Source organism: Scleropages formosus, chromosome 8 (assembly GCF_900964775.1).
Source record: "Scleropages formosus chromosome 8, fSclFor1.1, whole genome shotgun sequence".
NCBI classification, from domain to species: Eukaryota; Metazoa; Chordata; class Actinopteri; order Osteoglossiformes; family Osteoglossidae; genus Scleropages; species Scleropages formosus.
In genome coordinates this window covers 29,692,224-29,711,448 of record NC_041813.1, presented here as the reverse complement: position 1 = coordinate 29,711,448, position 19,225 = coordinate 29,692,224, and the positions used below count along the sequence as shown (strand labels likewise).

Here is a 19,225-nt window from a genome sequence, read left to right as displayed (position 1 = left end):
CTCATTAGAAACTCCCCCCCCCAAGAAGTCTTGACATCCATGTCAAGGGTTTGAGTTGTTCTTCACTTTCCATCTTAGCTGGCTAGTCCTTACACATCTTTGAGAAGTGTTTTGAGTTAGAGTTTTGTTAAACACTCATCTTGGTCTGGGCTGCAGCTCAGAGCCCAACCTGGAATCTCTAGACGCAAGGCACTAGCCCATCAAAAGTTATATAAAAACACACACACACACCGGTGGTGTCTAACTATTGCCCATTGACCTGAACTGTATATCTTTAGACTGTGGGAGGAAACCAGATCACCCAGAGGAAATGCACAAAGACATAGGGAGAACACACAAACTCCAGACTGCCCTGGATTTGAACTTACCCCTGGAATAGCCCAAGAGCTATGAGGCAGCACGGCTACCACTACACCACCCTGCTGCCCTACATAGCTTTGTCCAGCCATTTAAACGCCATTCTGCATGGTCAAAGGTGACCTTCGGTAAAAACTCACTTCAAAAATACGACACTTACCGGCATCTTCACTTCGAGCCTGTTTGGGGAGTTTACCTGCTCCCACACAGCTCTATACTGAAGGCCTTCCCTTGCAGTCATGGTACAGTGTAGGAAATGAGCTTTAAATGTGTGAGAATAACCACTTTGTACAGTACTGGAAGTTAATATTAGACACTGGGCTCTTACATGCTGACAGCAGCCTCATACACTGAAAGTACTGATGTAAGGCTGTACACTGCTTGGTTTGGACCTTTATATGGTGTCCCAACCACCACCACCAAACAGCTGAGTTTTTTATTTCAGTTTCTTCTCCCCTAGTGGATAAAGTAGTTTAAAAATAAAAAATAATTATCTCTTCTAAACCATTATTCCTGCATTGAACCCACATTTACAGCTATTCTAAGCAGAAATTGACGTTTATTTCGTATATTTAGTTCTACATTTACATCTAAATGAGGCGGCAGATAAAACTCTCAAAAAAATGAATTCATACACTCAGCCAAATTTAAGCGGTCTGCATCTTGTAGACTTTGTGTTTCAGCAATTCATCAACTTTTCCATCATAGAGTATTTGGTAACTGCAACAACCTATATTAATTGCATAAATTTCAAGTTTTCCACATCAGCCTACAGCTTTTATTGTTTCCACCTCTTCCACCCAATAACCCTGCTTTACAGTTCTTTACAGCAAATACATCTGCATTTATTTAGCAAATGCTTTTTTCCAAAGCGACTTACAGCGGCTACTACGTAATCAGCCCACACACCTTGTTCATCGCGGTGACTTACACTGCTAGATACACTACTTACACTGGGTCACTCATCCATACATCAGTGGAACAAACACTATGGCTGAACCTTAACAGCATGTCTTTGGCATGTGGGTGGAAACCAGAGCACCCAGAAGACACCCATGGAGACACAGGGAGAACATGCAAACCCCACACAAACTGAGTGGGGATAGAACCCACGTCCTCTCGCACCACCCAGGCGCTGTGAGACAGGAGCCCTACTTGCTGTGCCACCAAATAGTTGTTTTGCAGACCCTTTAAGGATGCTGCTGTTACAGTTGTTTGACTTTCCGCCTTGGCCAAATGGTTAATGAATTTTAGCTCATCTTGTGTGGTTTTGATTCTTCGATATTTGTGGCCAAGTTGGACTGGCTGTCATGTATCCACAAATATGTGGAATGCACTGAGCAGGATATGCATGCAATCAGACAGACATTCTTGTACAGCTTCTACAAATTTTAAAAAAAAAAAAAAAAAATCTGCTGCAAAAGGGCTTATTGAAATCAGGAGCTTAGCAGGTTTACTGATTAGAGCTGCTGCCTTTGGACCCAAAGGTCATAGATTCGAGTCACACCTTGCTTGAGGTTTACAACTGGAGGTATTTACTTTAAAAATTGCTCCAGTAAAAATTACCCAGCTGTATATATGGGTAAATAATTGTAAGTAGCTTAATATTAAGTTGCATTGGAGAAAAAAAGAAAGTCAGCTAACTGAAGTGATGTTCATGTAATATAGAAACCTGTTTTAGTGCTTTGCTGTTCAAGAGACATGCAAACAGTCCAAGTTTTTCACAACTATTTCTGGGCACAGGCACTCTGTCAGTCTGCCATGCTCAGCATCCATCATTTTCAAAAATGCAAACCAGCATCACCTGCCTAAAACCGACGTAACAATTGCCATTCAACCAAAACGGACATATTTCCCCATATTTTTAGGAACTCCTCCTGAACAGCACTGCACCGTTTATAGTGGTGGAAAAGATGGAACCTTGTTGACAGGCTCATCACCCGTACGTTCGGGAAGAGGCAAAAAAAAAAAAAAAAAATGTTGCAATCAACGTCACTCATTCCATAAACTGCCCCTCCCTCAGGAGAGTTTTCCAGCCTGGCAGCCTTCTAACAGAATCAGTGATTAAAATTAATCTACTGCAAAAAAAGTATAAATTAATAACTGCAGTCTCCCTCCAAAGCTGAAGTCATGCATCACACTCCAATAGCGTGCTTTGTTGATTACTGAAAACCAAGTCAGAACCGCCCAGCCAAGAAACCATTAAACGAATACAGATGTTCTTCGTTGGCTGAAACTATTTCCCTGCATTATGAAGGCAGTTCATCAAGACATACACTTGAAAAGCAAGAAATGTGAGTAAGAGACATCAGAATTCTTGGAAAATCCTGAAACACAACCCTCCCGAGAAGCAGCAAAATGTTACAAAAAAAACTTGCTGTGTTTTCAAGGGTTTAAGGCACTTTACCAACCTTTCATTCCCACAAAATTCAAGACAGGAGCTTTTCGTGTTTAACGTAACTGGTGTGTAATGGACTCATGTCCTGTTCAGGGCCTAAAACCCATGCTTGCAGGATACACTCTGGACCACCACAATCACAGTAAATGATGATGGATGGCTGGCTGGCTGGCTATGATGGTGACTGGGCCTCCAGAGGTATTAAGCACTGCTCCAGGCTCTCCGACAAAATGTTCTGCTTCTAGGCAAAGCATTCAGAGAAGGATTCTAGAAACAAAAACAGCTGCTGGAAAAATCAACTAGGAGGGGACCAAAAAAAAAAAAAGTCTGAGAACGATGCAGGAAACAAATTTCTTCATACAGCACCAAAATCACAAGTTTCAACAAGAAATAAAGTGGACACGTCTTCCCAGGCGTCCTGCGGCAGTTCCCAGAGATGAGGTCGCTTCGCTTCGACTCTATCCAACGCGTTCTATATTTGCATGTCAAAAACACTTTTCAGTAGGAGTGTGTGAGCTGTTGCAATAACTACATTCATGTAGCTTCAAAAGAGCCAACATCCCATGCACGACGGCGATCATGGTTCACACGCCTCTGCTTCATATGACGCAAGGTTGACGCTGTGCTTAACCCTACATGGGAGAGGACAGAGGGCCACCTTCTCAACACCCGAGTCTGTGGTTGCCCTGCAGTGAAACAAACCAAAGGTATGAGAGCATGATCTGGGGGGTGTTTTTGGTGCCACCACCAGAGCTGTTGTTATCTTGTTCATCCTTTCTGCGGGCTAGCCAACGACAGACGGGAAGTGAGTCGATTAGGAGAGAACCAAACAGTAAGGGCGATGCACAACCACCTCACTACCAGTGGCTTCCTGTCCTCCCGAGTCTCATTTCCGCTGCAGTAACTCTCTCCGAGCTCATGGTTCATGCAGTTCCACTCCTGCAACCCTCGCTCCCCGCCACACCTCATCTTCACAACACATGCACACATGCACACACGCACAGGTAGTTTCCCGTAAACGCACAAGCGAAAGCATTAGCAACCTCCAGAGCGCTGCATGCGGAGTTCCGTCTGTGGTGACTGAGAAAGGGGCCGACTGCGGCTCGACGGGTGCCGGAAGCGCTCTCAGTTTCCCCGCAGTCCTGCCTCGCAGTCGCGCTGCCGCTTCAGAGCGGCACATCCTTCTTTTGGAAAAGCCTGAGCTAAGTGTTTGAAAACTGACGCAACGCGGCCGAAAGTGTCACTAAAACTTCAACAAGCTACTACTACCGCAGGCTCAAAAAATTGAGGAAAAAAAATGAAAAAGGCTGAATTCAGAAACATTTTTATTAAGAAGGGAGAAAAAAATAACAGAAATGGTTTTAAAAAAAAAAAAAAAGCAGAATATTGAAAGAGTCAGCTATGAGAACAGCCATAAGGTGAGTTCAAATCAGCTCCTTACCCCTCTTCAGGTCTCGGTTAACATGTACAAGCCAGACGCCCCGGACTGGATCAGCAAATCTGCAGGAGATAAAGAAAAGGCGAGAAAGGACGTGATTAACACTTCAGTGCATCAAACAGATACGCAGAGCAACAACCAAACTTCCCTAATCAAATTTATTAAAAAAAAAAAACAGAAAATGTTATGTTACTACATATCTTACTACTGAGATAGTGCAGCCCAGAAAGCACGGAGATGGCAGAACTCAGATAGTCGCGATCTTCCGTTCACAAATGTGCGGCTCACACAATGAACAGGTTTCATTTCCTGCCCAAAGTGCAAACTTCAGTCCATCTGCTGGAGAGCTCATCCTTGGCATCTGGGTATCTGGAATGACTACAGCGATACCACTCCTACGAGGGAACTTACTGGGACGTTGTTTCCTCCTGAGCTTTTGTAGCAGAGACAGCAACTGAATAACCAGGTTTACTTTCCACCACCCCCAACAATTTAGAGGCCACCAAAATTCTATGAGCGCAGATAACCAGAAAAAAACCAGACTCGTCAATGCATTTATTGTTACAAAGGCAAAACAGAACACGTCTTCTGAATAGCTGAGTAGTTATACAATCTTTCCCGTTTTAAACTGTTGCGTGGAGCAAACCCATGTTGAGCTGTACAGATGCAAGAGGTAGAGGGCTTCTCTCTCGCAAAGGGGGACATCAAATGGTTTGTCACGTCATGGAGACATTTCAGGACTTCATCTGCAAAGGAGGGCGCAGTGCAAGCTGGAGTGTTTAGCAACAAGAGCAGTAATAACAGCAACCCAAAAAAAAAAAAATTTGCATGTCATGTCCACACGCAGCACCGACACCCTGGTCGGGCAAGGCACCTAACCCACACTGCCTTCCTAAAACATGATTCTATAAATAGCGGTGTATTAAGTCATTTTGTACAAACATGTCCACTAAAGAAATGCTGCTCCAACACATACACATGCACACACTACTCACGAAAGGACTCATTCACAAAAGAGGAAACGGGAGGAGGAGATTTTAAGTCACTGGGAAGGAAGACCGCAAGAGTCCGAGGTGCCTCTCCGTTGGGTCCGCATCGATTTCCGTCCTTGTCTAACACGAGTCCAGGTGCAGAAGTCACAGGGTGAGGGAGGGAGAACACCGGCCTGCTGACTAATGCATTAAAAACCAGTCACAACCAGGTTTCGACCTCCGAGGGGTCACTAATTAACGGATGAACACGTAAACACCCGCGAGATACGGAGGCCACCAGATTCAGCCATCACCTCCCCCTCCTTGGGTCCTCGTGCAAGAACGCTGACATATGGAAATGACTAACTATTCAAACAACACAATGGGTGTGACAGTCCACCTTCGGTGTCTTTTGGGCCTCCTGGGAATGCAAAACCAAACATCAAAGACCCGGTCCCCAGGGCCTAGATACAGAAGAAGCGTCACCCGAGAAGACGACTGCTTGGGACTTCATCCCAGCCTTGGAATGCAGGACCAATAAAAATCAAAGGGGAAAAATGTACAAAAGGGACAATTTACAAACTCGTGTACTGCACATATCTGTAAATATTGCCAGGCTGGGCCACTGAAAAGGAAGCAAGAGGGTTTGTTTACAGTGTCATTAAGACAGGTTTGAGAACCTCAATACGGGTTTTACTGTAAAGAATGAGTCACCGGAGCTGTGCTCGTCAAAGGTGTTGAACCGAAATTCAAAAAAAAAAAAAAAAACCCTCACAGAAGAGAGCAATGGTGTTTATTTCAGCAGCACATCCCCATCTTTTTGGATTGCACAGGAGAAAGATACGAGTCCTCTGGAACTACGGCATTCTTTTGTAAAAGGTCTCCAGTGGGCAAAACATGTCCGTGAGCGCGTGACATGTCCAACGGACCTTTGACATTTTATCTTAACTGCGAGACGCCCCTCTTCAGGAAAACTTGGCAGGAACGAGTCCGGGAGCAGCAGAGACGGCAGAGCGCTCTCGGCACGGCGGTCTCTGCACTCTAACACCCAGACGCGTTACACTCTCCAAAGGACCGGCTCTGCTTGCAATCATCAGAAGGGAGGCTTTAAAAAAGGTCCGAAACAGTCCTGACACTAAGAGTCCCGTGACATAATTTGCAGTTCACACATGTAGATGCGCTGCCAAATATTTAACTCCTTGCCCTGCCCCACCAAAAAGGGACACCGATTATAGTGCTGCTTCCTGCAACTAAACTGTACAAAGATGTTCACAATTTTACACAGTTGAGCTGGGTTCTACCTACGTTTACATGACAAACGCAATGCGATGGAGGAGCGGAGGTGCGTGACGCACGGCAGCATAAAGGGTCTCCTAGTGCAGATTGATATCTTACGCCACAACAGCGGAAGTACTAACAGGGTGTAAACACAACTTAGTCAAAAAAACATTGTAGTTGTCTACGCATTACTGCTTATTCAGTCCTTCTGCCAAAACAAAGCAGGTTGAGAACGACTTCATAATAGATTCTCATCGCTGGGTTCAATTCTGGATGCTGAGCGTAGCGGCCAGCGAAGACCAGCCAACCTCATCCACCAGCCACAATCCTTCGTCCTGGAAAGGAAAGCTCTACACTCACTCTTCCCACATTTCCTGCATGTTGGCACTGACGCACCAGCTTAATCACTGTCAGACACACGGATGTCAACCAAAAATTTCTAACCAGATGTTATCGCCAAGGAACCGGTGCTGCGCATGTTGTGACTGATCTAATTTCCAGGAATGAGGATCTTCGGGAGGAGCGTCTGACACTCAAGCTCTGAGCAGAGGGCAATGTCTTAACAATGGAGCATGAATGAGGCGACTGTGTACATATAAAACAATAGAGTACCACTCACCACAGCAGGAGTACACAGCTGGCTGCTTGGTGGTTCAAAAATCAAAGTGTTGACTTTGGCTATAAAACCGGTGGAACAAATTCCCTCTTGCCCTCACAGTTGCTGAATCCCTTCCACCATTCAGGTCTCAGAATGCATCTCTTTTAGACACATATCCCCTCACACCTCTAAAATTTTTCATCACACAATCTCTTGTCAACATATATCCTAATTGACGCAGTTCTATTGGCAGCTACTGGAGTAACGTACCAGTAAAAACAGCGGTATTACAAAAACCAGCTGTGCTTCGGCAGCCGTGGGTCTGTATCGAAAGCTCTTCCTCCGTTGCGCGTGGCTTTGAGAAGCAGTCTACGAAATGCATGAATATTCTAATTTAAATCAATGAATTTATGATATCGTACGTTTCATCTACTCATGTTCACTTTATTACACCAGTGACTTCCCTCATCTACCTTCATGTGTTTGTAAAATTCAGTTGTCAGACCACCACAACCAGAAGTTGACTGGAGGATTCAAAGATGATCAGCGGAAGGTCTAGCAGGTACTGATCATTGGAAGGTGACAATGAAATAACATCAACTGCACCCAGTATAAAGTGATGGGAAAGGGGGAAGCTGCTGTCAAGGTTGACCGCTAAAAGTGCGGAGTTGGGGCGGAAGGGACAATAAAAATATTTGACCAAACTGTCCCAGCTACCAGACTACTGTAAAAATTAAGCAGTCCATCCGACGGTGCGACGCATGGCTAGTAACAGCAAAACCCGCGAGACCAGCAGCGTGGAGACCGCAGCCCACCGTGCTCTTCGCAGGCGGGTCTCTTACCTGGAAGACAAAAAAGAAACCAAAGGGCAAAGCCATCTAATTATAAACACCAATGGAGTAATGTGAAGCCTTTCTGTTTGAGTGGCTTGAGAGAGAGAGAGAAAAAAACAATTCACTGCTTTCTGGAACATGACTTAAAACAGAAGAGCCGACTTGAGTGGCAGAAAGTCCCAACAATTCAAACGGGGAATGAGAGAGGCGAGCGAGAACGCATCCTTCACTTAAAGGTTCAAGAGGATATTGTGCTCAGGAATTGACAACTTACGGAAAACCAAGTTCACAAAGGGCCTGCAATTGTCGGTACAGAAGCAGAAAGGGAAGCAGAGCAACCTGCCAAAGCTGCGGTCGACCCGCAGTCTCAATGCTTTCGGCGCTTTGTCATGCGCTCCTGCGTGGCCAAACAGCCGCATGAGCATGCTTCTGGGGGCAGCCGTTAAAGCAAGAGTTACAGAACCCAGAAAAACCAGGCCTTGCTACGGTCTCCTCCGAACTCAGCTAAAATGACATCACGCGAGCGGACAGCCACAGTGGCGAGACCGTACGTCCCGCCGTCCCCAAATGATGCCCGCAGAACGAACACTAAAAATACGCTCCACTTCCACGTATAGGTATGCTCGCATGAACCCGCTCGTGCCTGTTCACCCCGTGTTCGCCGCCTCTCAACTGCAAATGTAACCAGGTAGCCTTACACCTCATTTGCATATAGAGGGTCTCCCGTTAGGTGCTTTCTTTCAGAATGAGCCACCCCTACCAAAGCGGTCTTTCCAGTAAGGGAGCCACGGCAACGCGTGCCTCTCCACCCCCGCCGCCTCATTGGCCTCCTGCTCCCTCAACGACAGCAGTCTAATACTCCGATATCGCCACCGCCTTTCCGACTTTCTCCATGGAATCGGAGCAAGGGTCTTTTCCCCAGCACCTCCGCTTTGGGTGGACTGCACAGCAAGGCTCACCCTCTAGTAAAGATCCAGTTTCCGGAGCCGCGCAAACACTCGATGGGCACGGTGCACGGCCGAGGTGGGCACTCGGTGCATTCAGCACAAGTACTGTGAGCGACGGACCACTTGGCACTCCGCAGGGGGCCTCCCCTACACGACGCCACTCGTGACTAACCCTCCCTGAGTCTCTGTACATCTTGCACGGGGAAATTCTGCATTTAGGGGAAATGAGGTTGCTGTACGGCTGGACTTGATCTAAATTCTAAAGTGCACCCGGCGCATACATTTCAAAACCCCTTTTTTTTTTTTTTTTTTTTTTAAAAAAAAAGCACAAGTGGAAAAAGTGCACGCGCTAACTGGAAAGCGAGCTCGTTTAGTCAGCTGCAAGACCTGAAAGCAGAGCGAGTTACTGCTGCCGTCAAGAGACGAAAAAAGGGGCACAACGGCGTAACGGCGGTTTCGGTGCGCTTCCATGTCTATTTTCTGTTCACTTTGAACAGTTTGGCTGCATGGAGCCGCAGCAGTCAGACCCTGACAGAGCAGCTGTTCTTAAATTTAGCTTTCCTCCCAAGTGCCTTAAATTGTAAGTATCTGAACATTGTTTTCTACCCATTTTTACTGCTGGGTTATTTCTACCACAGCAACTCAAGGTAAGTACCTTACTCAGGGGAACTACAACTGGAGGAGATTTGAACAGGATGTCCTTCTACAGGCATCAGCTGTAACTACTTCACCACCTACTGCTAGTGTGCTGCTGTTTTTTTAAAAAAAAAAAAAAAAAGTATCAGCACATTAAAGGGCAACACGCAATCTCGTCTCCACTAATCCTAAACAAAGTGAAAAACGAAGGTCGCGAAAGGTCGTCATAAATGACCTCCAAGCCCCAAATTAAAGGAAGAGTACAAATGTCTCTGTGTCTCAGAAGAGGCGGGGCTCTAACCAGTCCTGACTCCACCACCTTCTGCAGGGGACAGGACATTGCATCAGTCCCAGACTGAAAGCGGTTTTCATTTACATTAATTCATTTAGCTGATGCTTTTCTCCAAAGCCACTTACATTACAGCCGGAGGTGGGGATCAAACCTGTGACCTTTGGATCTAAAGGCTGTAGCTCTAACCACACTACTGGCTTTGCCACATCATTGCAGCTTCCCTCTGCCACCAGCCTTTACACATCTCACAAAACAATGAGGTAGAAGAAGCACAGAGCTGGAACAGAGTGTGGTGTTGGCCTCAGGTTCCTATCAAGTAGCGCCGCAAAAGCATGCCCCTAACACACACACACACACACACACACACACACACACACACTTGTGAACCGTGGTCATTCACAAGCTGCTTAAAGAGCAAGGAGTGATCCTCGCACCGCAACAACAGAGTCAGATACACATGGAGCAGTGCGTAGTGCAGCAGGTAGAGCCTGGAGGAGTCAGATCCGAATACCTGTACTCCAGTAAAGTTACCCTGCTCTATAAATTAGGAATCTAGCACTGCTAACTGCTTTGGAGAAGACAGTGTGTTAAATGGGAGGAGGGGAGGAAAAAAAAAGTACTAAACAGGAATTTTTTAAAAAATTATTATTTAAGCAGGTCAACGGTGACCCGAACGCACTGCGCGCTTCTAGGTACAGAACAAAGGAGCAGTGTACTCCCATGCCCCTGGGGCTGCCACAGTGGACCTAAGCAATAAACACAGGAATGCAAAACAGGAATTGCGCATTGGAAACACACCAGACACAAAGGGGTCTCACATACGCTGCGAGAAGCCGGGCTGAAGAAGAGCTCAGATGAACCGCGGAGCTGCAAGCAACCTCTCTCGGTCCATTTGACCCTTCGTGTGACACATGAAGAGCTCTCCGGAGATGGACCCTTGGAGGAGATGTCGACCAAGGGGTTGTGTTACAGCAAGACTCCGAATAGAAGCACCCAAACCTGGCATGCACTATTTTTATCCTGCGAGGAGACGGTCTTCACCATGCTCTCTCGTTTACTACGTGGATCCAATCCAATGGACAGACACCCCACAATAACAGTCAAAAGTTTGAGAACAGTTGTGCAAGACAGGCAATGTGTGCATGGGACAACTTGGACAGAAGAGTGAAAAGCAAAAGCAATCCAGAAGCATCCTACATCTCTGGGAACTGCTGCAGAAGAGCTGGGCAGGCATGGTGGCTGGTTTCCCGATCAAACCTGGTCATCAAATGCTTTCCAGAAACAAACGAGCTTCCAGTAAGTGGATTCTCACTTTTAAATGGTGCTTTATGCCAAGCAGTTTTCTTCTAGCGGGGGCTGCAACATTTTCACTGACGTTTTTTCTTTCCACAGCCTGTTTTACGGTTCCGGACACGGAAGACTGGGTCATTTCCACCGTGACCGAAAAACCCTTTGTCTTTTGTCCTTGCCTTGAACTGAGCCAAAGATGAAGTCTATGTCTTGAGACACAGAGACCGTGACCCAGAGCAGAGCATCATCGCCAATTCCCCACATGTTCACTCTGTCCTCTGACCACTCGAAACCTCACGACCCCAGTGAGAGGGTTTCTTTTTCCAAAAAAAAAAAAAAAACCTCAAACTGCTCAAGTTATGACTGATAAAGCCCTCATTTTTTGAACACAACAAATTACTCAGTAAACCAACAGTTTCTACCACTTAATGCCAGCAAATACCACAAACCAAGACCTACAAAATGCAGTAAATTTTTTTTCTTCTTATTACTGCATAATTAACAAGAGCACATTTCACACGACTGTTAAAAGGCAACGCAGAGAGGACAGAGCTAATGACATGAGTTGCGCATGACTCGTGATCTGCTGAGGGCCAGGAGGGGATGGACATGCCGGTGTAATTGGTTTAGTTACTTACTGTCCCTGCAGGCACTGGATCACATTAGGATTGAAAGACGTAAACATGGCCAAGAAGTACACACACAGACAGCACTTTCCTCAACCCAGAGTGTCAATCCACTGGCAACACAGACCCAAAGCTGATATTTGGTCATTGGACACATTGCCATGAAGACTGCCTCTTGCGGAACCTGTTTGGAGGAAAACACGTGGCGCAGATCTCCGAAAACAATGAACAGAAGCAAAGCACGAAAACTGGCTCTGCTTTACCATGCAAGTGAGCAGCACTTGGCGAAACCCGGAACACACCAGTTCAAAGATGGTAAAACCGGCTTTCTTCAGCTCTGCATGCTGGAATGGCTGGAAGGAGATGGAAATGCAGGTCTCGAGCACAAACCGGTCCCTCATGGAAACCGCCGTCTCCCTCAAAAGTGTGTTAAATTGTCTTCATCCTCTCAGCCAGAAGTACTGAAACCAATTCCCCAAGATCTGCATGCTCAAGGCTTTCTGTTCCCTTAATCACCACATTTGCACAACTCCTTCCTAGTTCCCCCCCACCTTCTTTCCCCCTGAAGAGAAAAACACAGCCGATAATCGCACATTAAATTCCGCTGCAGCGGCTGGAGGGAACATGCACAGATGCACATGGGGCAGATACTAAATTGAAACTACAGTGTTACACAACAGCAGACAATGAGCAGAAGCAGCAACCATTGAGCAAAAAAAAAAAAAAAAAATTTTTAAAAAAGGAGACACCCTTTGAAACACACACCCAGCAGCACAAAACTACAAACAGTGATGCTGAATTAGCTTCTGTAGTTCAAACTAATAATGAAAAGACAAATTAAAATAAGAAATAATCCATTACCACTATGACTTTTTTTTTTTTTTTTTTTTTAAACTGACTGCACAAGCTGAAAACAGTAAGCTGTTCTCTTGTTGGTGTTCTCCATTTACCGTAGTACAACACTGCCAGGCAGAGCAGAAGGAAAGGGGAGATTATACGGCTCGATGCTCTCTGCCCTGGATGAGCGCAATGTACACAATCAGAAGCAAGAAACACTCAGCGCCTGCTCCGTTTTATAGCCATGCCCTGCCACCGCTGACAGAACTTCAAAAACATTCCAGGATCTCAGGCCATGGTGTTTGAGGGGACGGCAGGGAAATGAGATAAGAAAAGATTAAGTTAGGAATAAACTGCAGGTCTTACAAGACATTAAAGAAGGAGAAGGGAATCAATGTGACCCTTGGCAAGAACAACTGTGAGGGCACATGCAAAAGCACATGGAGGGTCACCATGCTGGCTCAAACTCACTTTCATCCCCACCGTGTGTCATTACTCCTCTCAGGACAGGGAGAACGTAGACTCCTTTGTACCACGTTGCTGGAGAACGTGGGGCCACGGACAGCGAAGGAAACAGGTGGATATTGGAACAAATGAGGCTGAACTCTTCTTAGAAGAAAAAATGCTGATACTGCGGACAAATCGTGAGACCGAATTCTTTTTAGAAGGGTGTCACGGCTGGAAAATGAAAGAACAACCAAGGAACCATTTACACTTTTCCCCAAACCAACCGACAATAACTGCACTCAGCTGACACTTTCATCAAGGCAATTCACAGCAATGTAAACTTGGTGCAATTATCCACCCTTCTATACAAGAGCAACGTAACATTCAAACACACGTGATGGTCAGAGACATCTTCCGAGAACAAGATGGGTGAGCTCACAGTGACAACGCACATTCCCCATTCAACACTAAGGAGACAAGCCAGGGACAGAACATTCTGGAGATGCTCTATGCGGTCACCGAGTCACCATCAATTCAACAGCACCCAACAACCAGCGGGATGGGAATAACTACACACAGAGCTGGCGATGAGAATCTCTTCCATGTGCATTCATCTATGCAGCGTAGGGACTAGAGGTCTTCACCCCATGACTGGTGCATCCAGTCGGGTATCCTGTTGATTGGAGACACGCTCCAGGAGCCCACATGTATCCCCTACGCAACCTGGGAGAGCTCTGCACCCGATAGCCGTCCAAGACTCTGAGAAACAACCACTGTGAAACATGAGGTCAACACTTGTGACACTTAAAGGAACATGTTTCGCAAACAAAACAGCTGAGAAGGAAGAGGGGGGGGGGGGGGAAAAAAAAAAAAAAAAAAGGCCAAACACCAGCCATTCATCATCACACTGACTGTTAACAGTATTAACAGGAAGCATTAGTACCCAATGTCATGTTGGAGCTGTTTCGCACACACACACACACACACACACACACACACACACACACGTGTTGCAGAAAGTAATTCAAGTGCCAATGTAAACACTGACTGTGTAACAGATGATGCCAGGAGGAGGTTACACCAACGGTAACATCACATTTAAAAAAAAAAAAAAACCAACTGATAGCTTAAGCTGAGCAGTTACAATGCATTTAACTTCAGGTCTGCTTAAATAAATCTTGCTTTCACACAGAAATTGTAACCATTAAAACAGTGGAAGACGCTACAGTTATGCTCACTGTCAGTGTACCTGGCACTTGCATACAACAAATGCATCAGGTAACAAAGACTAGTTCTTTATGAACAATGAAGAAAACAAGTTTCGTGACCCCAACATCACTTGCACATAATTCTTGATATACGTAGTTTTGTGTGAAAAGAGAAGACAGAAGCACCTAGAAGAAAAACACCATCATCATTGAGGCACATGCAGCTCTACCTTCAATAAAAGCGTAAGTAAATGCCTAGAGGGTGCAGTTGCAGCAACTTCCATATCCAAGTGCAAAAATCTGCCAGGAATGAGGTAAAAGCTATTTTGAGCCCAGGTCTGGGTGTAGACTATTTTTTCCTCATGCTCTTGCTCAACCTGACCCTACTAGAAATTTGAGCTCCAACTTCAAAGTGCTTTTCTGATGACCTGCATTGGAATTGAGGTGACTCAATGGAAAGACCAACCTGCACACCTTCTGGCAGCATCGTTCATCCTGCGTAAGTGGCCCAAGTCATTATCTCAGGTCATCTGACAACAGCAGTCATCTAAAATGTGCACCTACTGCATTCTCAGAGGAACATCAACAATATCCTTCCCGATGAACTGGCCACTTGCCTGCGTAGACTGCAAGCACTTTTGGGACAGACACAAACCTTTGGGAGAAACTGACAAGGACATTCAATCTCAAACTGGCAAAAACAGCTCCCTGGCTGAGTCACAACAATGCTCCCCCGAACACATGCTAGGGCATGCTGGAAGGAACTTGTAGTACTCCTCAAGGAATTCAGATATCCTTCAGCAAGATGTCACCAGTATGATCACATCAGGTTTATGATGAGCTGCATTCTCCAGTCACTATCAGTAATGCTTTCAGTTTTAGGCTGTAATATTACTGTTAAGCTGACAGTTAAGTCTGAAATTATAATGTTAAGCTTGAAAAGCAAGACTTAATATTACTAACCCATTTACATAGCTGGATAATTCTTCCTGTATCAACTCAGGAAAGGTACTTCAATCACAGGCACTACAGTAGGGTTAGGATTCCAATACGGGACCTGCTAAAAACGCAAGGTGATGGGCTCTAAACATTACGTCGAAGGCTTCCCCCATGCACACTGCTGACAGTAATGTGCCTTTCGAGATATTTTGTGCTGAAAACACTACTGAACCATCTGAATTACTTTTTTCTTCATCTACCATTTCTGCACAATAATGTGATCTAGTATTTCTGTCACAGGAACACTGGAAGTCATGACAAATCAAGTCAGAAGGGTTGATGCTTGAGTAGCTCCTTGGATCCAAGCAGAGTTCAGCTGTTGAAATCCATTCATTGCACTTGCCAATTAGTAGGTAATCAATCAATAGGTACCCAGCTCTAGCCTGAATTGAACATACATCTATAAAGATAATTTATGACAATGTGGTCAATTTCAACATTTCCTAATATAATTTAGGAAAGACACATAAGACGGATCAACTGGCTCAAAAGAAAAAGTATTTCAAGGAAGTCCCTATTCTGATGAGATCATTTGACCCAGCTGCCACCTTCCTGTAAGGGGAACACCACCATCCTATCCTGCTGTGGTTACATAACGATTTTTCACAAAAAAGGTCTAAAACATTAATGTACACAGGCTGGAACTCAACCTCTATTGATGGCAACAAAGCCGGGAAATTTCCACACGTATACACAAACGCAGAGAGCGAGAGAAAGTGAAAGTCTCCAGCAGATTCTAAGTAATGCATCTTTTGTCCCAAACTGAATTTCTGTTAACTGACTAAACAAAGACAGCTTTGAGTTCCCCCACTCTGCAACTAGCTCAGTTTTTCCTTTTCACATCAACATCACCAAAATCAACAGCTAATAAGTAGTCATAATTATCTACTTACTGTATACTGTGTGGCCACAAGCCATTCTAGTGCTGCAGGACCCTGTATAGCAAATTCAGAAACTGAAATAATTATTCCGGCAAACATTCAAAGACCAAACTGTGAATTACATTTAAAGTCATGAAAATAGAGTGTGTTACCATCAGTGCAGATAAAAGGGAATCAGGCTAGTTATGGAAAAGAGACACTAAGAGCTTCCTCGAGACCAAGGTCAAACAACAAGGGGGGGGGGACCAATGAATTCGCCGCATTCTCACTGGAGCTCGGTGCTGCCCCTGCAAACTGATGACCTGCGGTGACATTGCCCATTGCTCCATCACGAGTCTCACTGTTTGTGGGCTGCACATCAGATCCTAACCCACAGCACATTAACTTAGACCTGCTGTGAAATAGGTTTGTTCAGGTTGCTGGTTTGCAGCCTCTGGAAGGCATGGAGTCTATGCTCCCAAGTACTGCAGTTCAACAGCCTCGGGTTGGCCCTGGTTTACCGCACCGCAGAGCTCGTCATCCATTAGCTTTAGCATTGTCTTGTTTCCACATTTCGAGCTCTCATCATTCTAGGCGTCTCCTAAAAAAACTGACTTGTAAATAACATTTTCTGCTTACTCTAAACTCAACTTGTGACAAAAATCAACCCGTTTACAATCTATATGTACTTTTTCATAACTATTTGTCCAGTTCGCCTGGACTGGCAGAAAAGCAAAGCTCCAGCACATCTCATTCCAAAACTGCAGGCCTCCACAAGTTCAGCCCACTGTCCTACAAAGTCCAACAGGCGTTACAGTAAAGCGGCCTCCGATTGCAGTCATTTACACCGCTGGCAGAGCGAAGCGGCGGACACGCAACTGCACGACCCGAGGCGTACACCTGTGTAGCTGTATGCAAGTGCACAATCCAGGAATGGAACTGCAGTACAATTTCACCATGCATATTACATAAAGAAGTCATGGGACCTGCATGGTATGAACTAAGGCTAAAGGGAATCTTGGGGGGGGAAAAAAATTTTTTTAATTCTTAAATCTGTTGTTTTGTGAACTGAACTTTGAAAAAGCAACTTAAAGTACTCAGTTCTTTAAACAGTTTACCGGAAGGGTTTGGGACAACGTTCTACAATGGACAAGAATCTGGTCCAGGCCGTACCCTGGCCAGCCTAGCACACTCTGCATCCCAAAGAGGCTCCAAACTGATGCAACCCTGCCCAGGACTAGGGGTGATACAGTAAATGTGTATTTAAGGTAAATTCCCTGCTCAAGTGTACTACAACAGCAGCAAATCTTAAGGAAAAAACCACCAATGTAGATGCTTGTGTCCAGATGTTTTATGTACCTGAGGCATACCGCATGTGTCCAATTAAGGGGAGTGACCAGGCATTAAGCAGCAATGAATGGACTTGAGGTCTTCATTGAAAAATTTTCCATAAACAGAGTGACAAGCATAACAACAAAACACAAAACAGAAGCACTGGCCAATGTCTGCGTCAGTTCTGAGTTCCGGAGCACCAAGCCTCCAGTCCCCATTTGTCCATTTCAGTTGTGTCGCTGCACCTGACTCTCATGAGCCCCTTGTGGCCCGTAACCCCAGGGGTGGGCATGGCCACATTCTTGCATCCCACAATACCTTTCAGTAAATGCAGCACTAAAAAAAAAAAAAAAAAAATGTTTACCTCCTTTGTTATATTTTCCATTTTTCGCAGCTTCTGATTTTTCGTAGTTATTCATCCTTTGTCACTTCCAACAGTATATGAAGTGGGGAAAAAAAAAAAAAACAACCAGTATTATATCATAATATGCTGTTGTGCACGGTAAGCAAAGGTGTAGACATCAGCTGGGAAAATGTCATTGCAAAGATCTCTCCACAACATTCAGGCAGCTGCAGGTCTCCCTTCGGTTAGATTAAGTCAACACAAAAACTGGGATACCACTGTTCACTGCAAAACATGGCAGCTCATCTCGTTCGCCAAAAAACAACCTAAATGACTGAACGCTCATGGATCAACACCCTGCAGACTGATGCAGCTGAACTTATTGACAACACAGGCCATGTTACACCAAAAAAACCCAAACAAAATTCCATAGCTTGAACCTCCTACCAAACGGTGAAGCACAGTGAAGGTAGAATGATTATTTAGGGACCTGGACAACTAGCCATCAGTGAACAAACCGTGTGTTCTTCCCTGTATCAGGAAATTCTAATATATCAGCCCATCTGTCCATGATATGAACCACATCTGGGTCATGCAGCACCACAATGATACCAAAAAAAACAAACCAACATAACTGGCTACACAAAAAAAAAAAAAAAGAGGAAAGAAAGAAAAAAAAAAAAAAAACACAACAAAAGTTATGGAATGGCCTAGTCAAATTTCAGGCCTATTCTTTTCAGGAAAAGAAAAGCTGATAACCATGGGCCAACAACATTCCAAGAAAATAAATCAGGGAACAAGTATTTTTCTTGACACTCCATACACTCAACAGCAGCTGTAAATAGAAGGGTGCATAATTGTAAAAGTAAAATAAGTAATCTGCTGGGATTCCACAGAAAAAGGTCCCTGGAATGCAAAGAATGTGCTAAAAACTAATTGTGCTTTTACACTAAGGTGCTGGGGGGAGAGACCCCACTTTTCACCTATACTGATGACCCTCGCTGAACTAAGGTTTAGTCAGTCTTCACAATTATCAGTTTCAATTGGGGTTGGAATTCCAGTGCCATCTCAAAGGGACCAGAGCTGGAATGGATTTGCGTCTTAAAAATACTCACACCCTCACCTGGTGAGGGTGCATATGAGGAAGGCAGTGAACAAACACAGACACAGAACTCCTGGATGACCACCTTACCAGACACTCACAGGGTCTAGAGAACCTTCACAACACCACCAAAGCTAGGGACTGGGCAGGGAAGACATGGAGTTCCTTGCTATGAACACTACAAGGTTACAATGATTCCCCAAGATCCCTCCTCTTAAACACCAAATCACTGAACAAAGTGCCACGTTCTACTCCTTCAATCCCAGGAAAAATGTTCACACGAAAAGCAAGACAAAAAGAGAGCTAAGTGACAACGGGAAAAGGCAGACAGGCTGAAAAACAGGTTCCGTGTCCGTCATCTTGGAACAAAGATGCGTTAAATATAGGTTGTAGGGTGCGTGCAATTATGTTCAGTAATGTGAAGAACTTTTCT

General features: G+C 45.0%; 1 protein-coding gene across 5 annotated transcripts in view; it reads right to left on the bottom strand.

The window, feature by feature from the left end:
- Positions 1-19,225, bottom strand: part of LOC108941722 (signal transducer and activator of transcription 5B-like) — a 51,452-nt gene that overhangs the window by 16,332 nt on the left and 15,895 nt on the right. For 2 of the 5 annotated variants that reach the window (XM_018764508.2, XM_018764512.2), the window contains exon 2: positions 4,197-4,255. The gene's annotated coding sequence lies outside the window, so the exon portion shown is untranslated. Of the gene's footprint in view, positions 1-4,196; positions 4,256-4,398; positions 8,781-10,570; positions 10,829-16,048; positions 16,187-19,225 lie in introns of those variants that run through there. The other 3 variants (XM_018764511.2, XM_018764510.2, XM_018764509.2) reach the window with 3 other exon arrangements.